We start from the raw sequence: 6,269 nt of genomic DNA, 5'->3' as shown, positions 1-6,269 counted from the left end.
TGGTGAGTGCTGTGAAGTGTGTAAACCTGGTGATTCACAGACCTGTACCCCTGGGGATAAAAATATATGTTTATAAAAAATAAAAAATTTAAAAAAAAAAAGAAAGAAAATTAGATAAAATTTTTCTGTGACAAGCATATACATTTTATGAAAGTTAGTTATATATGGAGCATGAGGTATATGATAATATTTAAAATGAAATAACATGTACTCTAAGTAAATTAAGATGTGCTTTTATTTAATATTATTTAATATCTTAAGTAGTAAAAGGAGAAAGATCATAGTTATGTTACTATATAAATGTAATGGTGAATATACTTGTTTACCAAAAACATAGCAATAAAAAATAGTGGAGTAGGTTAATACTGGGTCCCTCAGGGCACTAATACCTGGTTAAGAAAAAGAATATTGAAGCCATCTCTGTGAACCATTACTTTTTAATTATATACTTTTCTCAAGATCAAATAAATAAACTGAAAGGAATCTTGTAACTGGAGTTGAAGGAAAATGCAGGGAAATATATTATCTTATGAATGAGCTTATAAATAAGAAATAAAAAGACCAAACATAAACTATCAAATAAAAGTTATACAAATATTATTTTAATTAAGATGTAGCAAATCATATGAACAAATGCTATAACAGATGTTATTTAAACCACTACTTTAAGAAACAGTTTAATTAGAAGAAGCTAGTATGGGTTCCTGTGAACATATAAACTGTGGCAATATTCCCATGATATTAATTTGTTTTTATTAAACTTAATAAAATGTGAGATGTAATGAGTAAGGGGGAAATATTGTAACACCTATTAAAATTAGAAGTTTCATAGACTAGAAACTTTTAAGAAGTTTTCCAAGATGAAGCAGATGGATTGGGGAGAGAGGGCAATAGAGACAGAATTCAGTATATGTGTCACAATTTCACACTTGCCATCCACTATAAACTTTTCAGTTACTATCTTCATCAAGTTTGTGCCAATTTCTTTTAATTTCCAATGTTTCATGCATCCTTCTTTTGAAACTGTTGGCATTTCCTGGTCTATCTGTTGGTCTTCTCTGTCTACTTTGATAATAACCTGAAAAAGTGTGCTCATTTTAGTGCCTTGGCAAGTGCAGATTATAGGGAGCTAATTTATGAGGCAAATAATATTTGTAACATTGGCCAAAGATATTATGGATCAGATTACATTCATTAATATATCATTTTCTATTCTTAAGAAAAGAATATGTTAAAACAAAAAACCTACCCATACACAAAACTCATTACCTTATTTCCTACTGATGAATTAGAATTCATTCCAATATTGGCTAAGCTTATTCTAGCTTTTACAAAAGCTAATGTTGTTGTAAAAATTAATATTTTTTAACGTATGCCTCAAATATTTCATAGATTTTTACCATAAAGACTTTATGTCTGTTAGTGTTTTGGGGTGGTTGAAAATATTTTCAGGGTTTTCTCCTTAGTATTAGCTCAGTCATCTATTCTTTTTCTTTCTTTCTTTATTTTTTTGATTTTCAATTTTTTTTTTAAATTTTAGAGAGAAAAGAGAGTGTGTGCATGCCTGCACACAAGTGGGAGGAGGGGCAGAGGAAGAAGTAGAGGGAGAGAGAGAATCTCAAGCAGACTCCTAACTGAGCATGGAGCCCAATTCAGGGCTCAATCTCATGACCTGAGATCATGACCTGAGCTGAAATCACAAATCAGTCTCTTAACTGAACCACCTAGGCAGCCCCTTCTATTCTTCTTTATTTTGTTAACTCACACATTTTTAGTAAGACATCCATATTATTCATATATTGTTTAATTTATTTTATTTCTCCATCTGAGTTCAACAAAAGGAGATTATGTTATTTCCCTCCCGGCTTTTTGGAAAACAAACAAACAAAAACAACAACAAAAAACAAAAAACAGAACTTAAGTTATTTATAAACTATTTATCAAAAATATTCAGTTTTATTGATTTTTTTTCCCCTATGATTTGAAAAACTTCCATCCCAGGCTTAATATATTACACACATACACAAACACACAAAAAAGCAAATTTATAGCTGTGAATTTAGCCCTGTGCAGAATGTTGCTTTAATGATTATTTAGATGTAACTCTTAATTATACAATTTCTTAGCTTTAATTTGTTATTGTTTTGGTTCCAGGTGTTCCCCTGTCTTAAAATCTTTAGTTTGCATTATTCTCCCCATTTGTCTTGGTTAAATTTACAAGTAATTGTTTAGAAAGGACTCTGATCAGTATATATTTTCAGAGTTTTAAGTCTGAAAAGGACCACTTAATTGAACAGTACTTTGACCGATGGAAGAGTTCTAGGACTAAGTCCTTTTCTATTTTAAAATATCCATCTGTCTTTTAACACTTAATTGCATAGGTAAGTATATTTTTTATAACACTTTCTGGTAAAAATGATCTGTTTAGAAGCTTATAGAATTTTAAAATATAACTTTGAAATAAAACTTTTGATCTGAACTTATTTTGGAGTCAATTTTCACCCATGAATTCTTTCTGAAACTCACTAGTCCCATTTTAAAATGCATATTCAAGTCCCTTCCTTAGCTGAGTGAAAGCTTCTACCATTTATTTCTGGGATTTATTTCTGGGATTTTTTTCTCCCTTATCAGCTTTGTTGTGTTATTTTGGGGTTCTGATTTTATTTACACTAAATTGCCTAGGAGTGTTCTGATTTTCATCAGTTTTTTCATAGTACCTATCCCTTTTAAATGCCTTTTTAGGATTGCAGATATTCTTTGACTTATTTTTCCCAATAGGCTATTTATTTATTTACTTTTAAAATATTTTATTTGTTTATTTGACAGAGATCACAAGTAGGCAGAGAGGCAGGCAGAGAGAAAGAGGGAAACGGGCTCCCTGCAGAACAGAGAGCTTGATGTAGGGTTTGATCCCAGAACCCTGGGATCATGACCTGAGCCCAAGGCAGAGGCTTTAACCTACTGAGCCACTCAGGTGCCCCCAAATAGGCTATTTAAATGTTAATTTCAGTGCCTTTAATATATGGAATACTTTTTCTATGGTAATATATATAGTCCAAAATAAGTCCAAATAAGTCCAAAATAAGGTCTAAATTTTTAAGTATTTTTATATCCTTTTTAGCTCTTTTTTCCAAATGCCCATTATGTTATCTTTCCAGGTACATCAAGGTGAAATGCTGAGGAAGCAGTATTTACCATCATTCAGAGGATTACAGGGCAATGGTAAGGGAGAGTGTGTGAGAGAAGACATCTGTATTCTCTTTCCTTTTAAGTTGCCCTAAGAAAATTCTGCACAATAGGTAGGGCATATTCTCATGATGGTTGTTTCTGTAGCCTTTACTGCCAGAAGCCTCTTTATTACCAAATGTATGGATTGGATTATTCTCAAATGTACAATACAATTATAGATTTTTTTCTAATTATATTTCTGGGTGATTTTAGCAAGAAATGAACTGTTTGAGTATTTTTTTTAGGGGCTTTGTTTCCAGACAAAAGAAAATGTTGCAATATTAATTCTATCTAAGTATTTTTTTTGTACTTTTTTCCCATGTAATAGTTAGAATACCTGCTCTGGGAAAGCTCTTCCTGTATCCCTCTTTGGGATATCCTTTGAAGATAAGATGAATGTCTACTAAAAATTTGGCTTGAATGGTGAGACTGATGATAACACAAACACTAAGAAGGCAGAGCAAGGTTTATCACTTATACAGTGGGGCTTCTCTGCGTATGTAGGGGAAGGTTCCAAACTGGTCTGAAAATGGTTTGAAAGAGCAAGAAAAAAGAAAGTAGATTGCAGTTTCCATTAGAGTTAAAGTGTGGGACCGGTTTGACAATTTTCACACTTCATGAATTTTGCATCTTCTACCAGTGCCAAAGTAGGGTGCACGTAGTTATTCTTGCCCTGAGGCAAAGCAAAGCAAAGATGGAGGGATCCCCCCCTTAAAAGCTATCAGCAAATACCAAGATATTGGGTCAGATGCCTTATATCACCATTACCCTTCTTGTGACGGTCCATTTCTTTCATTACTATTTGTCCTTATCTAACTCTGTATATTCTAGGTTCTTTGATAGAAGAGGCTTTTCCTTGTTTACTGTTTTAAACTTAGAGCCTATCGCAGTTCTCCAAAACTGACGTCATTGGAAAATATATTTGAAATATTAGATATTAATTATCTAATGTTTAATACTTGGGCTGAATTATCTTCATCAGAAGATTTATTGTACTCAGAATTTTATTGTATTCCTTATTTAAATTGTCCTTAATTGATTTATCTTAATACTCTTAGGCACTTTATGAATTGACAATGAGATAATGTTTTGGGGGCCATTATGTTGTTGAGTCAAACTGACTTTCCAGTAAGGCAGATGTTTTGAGTTTTTTATAGGTATTAATAAACAACTTAATATTCCCCCCTCCCTCTTTTCCTTTCTTCCTTCCTTTTTTCCTTTTACCAAGATACTTATTTGTTGTAGGCATTTTGAGAGTGATATTTTGATAATACAATAGATAATACATAATAAGAATTTATTATCATAATTTATATAATAATAATTCTGGTACTTCCCCAAAACCTATCCATCACATATATTTTTTTAATTTTTTATTTTTTATAAACATATAATATATTTTTATCCCCAGGGGTACAGGTCTTTGAATCACCAGGTTTACACACTTCACAGCACTCACCAAAGCACATACCCTCCCCAATGTCCATAATCCCACTCCCCTTCTCCCAACCCCCCCCCCCCCCAGCAACCCTCAGTTTGTTTTGTGAGATTAAGAGTTACTTATGGTTTGTCTCCCTCCCAATCCCATCTTGTTTCATTTATTCTTCTCCTACCCCCTTAAGCCCACATGTTGCATCACTACTTTGTCATACCAGGGAGATCATATGAGAGTTGTCTTTCTCTGCTTGACTTATTTCGCTAAGAATGATACGCGCTAGTTCCATCAATGTTGTCGCAAATGGCAAGATTTCATTTCCATTTCTTTTGATGGCTGCATAGTATTCCATTGTGTACATATACCAATTCTTCTTTATCCATTCATCTGTTGATGGACATCTAGGTTCTTTCCATACTTTGGCTATTGTGGACATTGCTGCTATAAACATTTGGGTGCACGTGCCCCTTCGGATCACTATGTTTGTATCTTTAGGGTAAATACCCAGTAGCGCAATTGCTGGGTCATAGGGCTGTTCTATTTTCAATGTTTTGAGTAACCTCCATGCTGTTTTCCAGAGTGGTTACACCAGCTTGCATTCCCACCAACAGTGTGGGAGGGTTCCAATTTTTCTGCATCCTCGCCAGCATCTGTCATTTCCTGACTTGTTAATTTTAGCCATTCTGACTGGTGTGAGGTGATACCTCATTGTGGTTTTGATTTGTATTTCCCTGATGCCGAGTGATATGGAGCACTTTTTCATGTGTCTGTTGGCCATCTGGATGTCGTCTTTGCAGAAATGTCTGTTCATGTCCTCTGCCCATTTCTTGGTTGGATTATTTGTTCTTTGGGTGTTGAGTTTGCTAAGGTCTTTATAGATTTTGGACACTAGTCCTTTATCTGATATGTTGTTTGCAAATATCTTCTCCTATTCTGTCAGTTGTCTTTTGGTTTTGTTAACTGTTTCCTTTGCTGTGCAAAAGCTTTTTATCTTGATAAAATTCCAGTAGTTCATTTTTGCCCTTGCTTCCCTTGCTTTTGGCAATGTTCCTAGGAAGATGTTGCTGCGGCTGAGGTTGAAGAGGTTGCTGCCTGTATTCTCAAGGATTTGGATGGTTTCCTTTCTCACATTGAGGTCCTTCATCCATTTTGAGTTTATTTTCATGTGTGGTGTAAGGAAATAGTCCAATTTCATTTTTCTGCATGTGGCTGTCCAATTTTCCCAATACCATTTATTGAAGAGGCTGTCTTTTTTCCATTGGATATTCTTTCCTGCTTTGTCGAAGATTAGTTGACCATAGATTTGAGGGTTTATTTCTGGGCTTTCTATTCTGTTCCATTGATCTATGTGTCTGTTTTTGTGCCAGTACCATGCTGTCTTGATGATGACAGCTTTGTAATAGAGCTTGAAGTCCGGAATTGTGATGCCACCAACTTTGGCTTTCTTTTTCAATATTGCTTTGGCTATTCGAGGTCTTTTCTGATTCCAAATAAATTTCAGAATTGTTTGTTCCATTTCATTGAAAAACATGGATGGTACTTTGATAGGAATTGCATTAAATGTGTAGATTGCTTTAGGTAGCATAGACATTTTCACAATATTTAT

This window comes from Mustela nigripes, chromosome 1 (assembly GCF_022355385.1).
Source record: "Mustela nigripes isolate SB6536 chromosome 1, MUSNIG.SB6536, whole genome shotgun sequence".
Taxonomy (NCBI): domain Eukaryota; kingdom Metazoa; phylum Chordata; class Mammalia; order Carnivora; family Mustelidae; genus Mustela; species Mustela nigripes.
Note: the sequence above shows the minus strand (reverse complement) of the source record.